The sequence below is a fragment of the Triticum dicoccoides genome, chromosome 5B (assembly GCF_002162155.2).
Source record: "Triticum dicoccoides isolate Atlit2015 ecotype Zavitan chromosome 5B, WEW_v2.0, whole genome shotgun sequence".
Lineage (NCBI taxonomy): Eukaryota > Viridiplantae > Streptophyta > Magnoliopsida > Poales > Poaceae > Triticum > Triticum dicoccoides.
Genome location: NC_041389.1, coordinates 527,353,737 through 527,354,110, shown reverse-complemented (window position 1 = coordinate 527,354,110; position 374 = coordinate 527,353,737).

The following is a 374-nucleotide window of genomic DNA, read 5'->3' as shown; positions in this document are numbered from 1 at the left end:
GGAGAGAAGTGCACCATGGACTTGAAGCAATGACGCACCCGAGCCTCAACCTCAAGTCCGGGGGAGAAATCCCAGTGGAGTAGACCCTCCATGGGCACCGCCGTATTAGAGATCACTAAGAATCGCCATGGGTGAGGGTGGAGAGAGTGGGGGCGGGAGTCACCATCATCCCTCGCATGAGATATAGCAATGTTCGAGTTGATGAAATGAGCACACGAATGCTTCTTTGGCTTGCAATTCCGAGTCAACAACCGTAACTCGAGCACTTGACCCTAGCTCTTGCTCTTTCCTTCCTTGCAGTGTGTTGCCTATGTGCCAACTAATATTTACTTACCTCAATGGTGCGCTAACTTTAGAACAAGGATTTGCCAAAT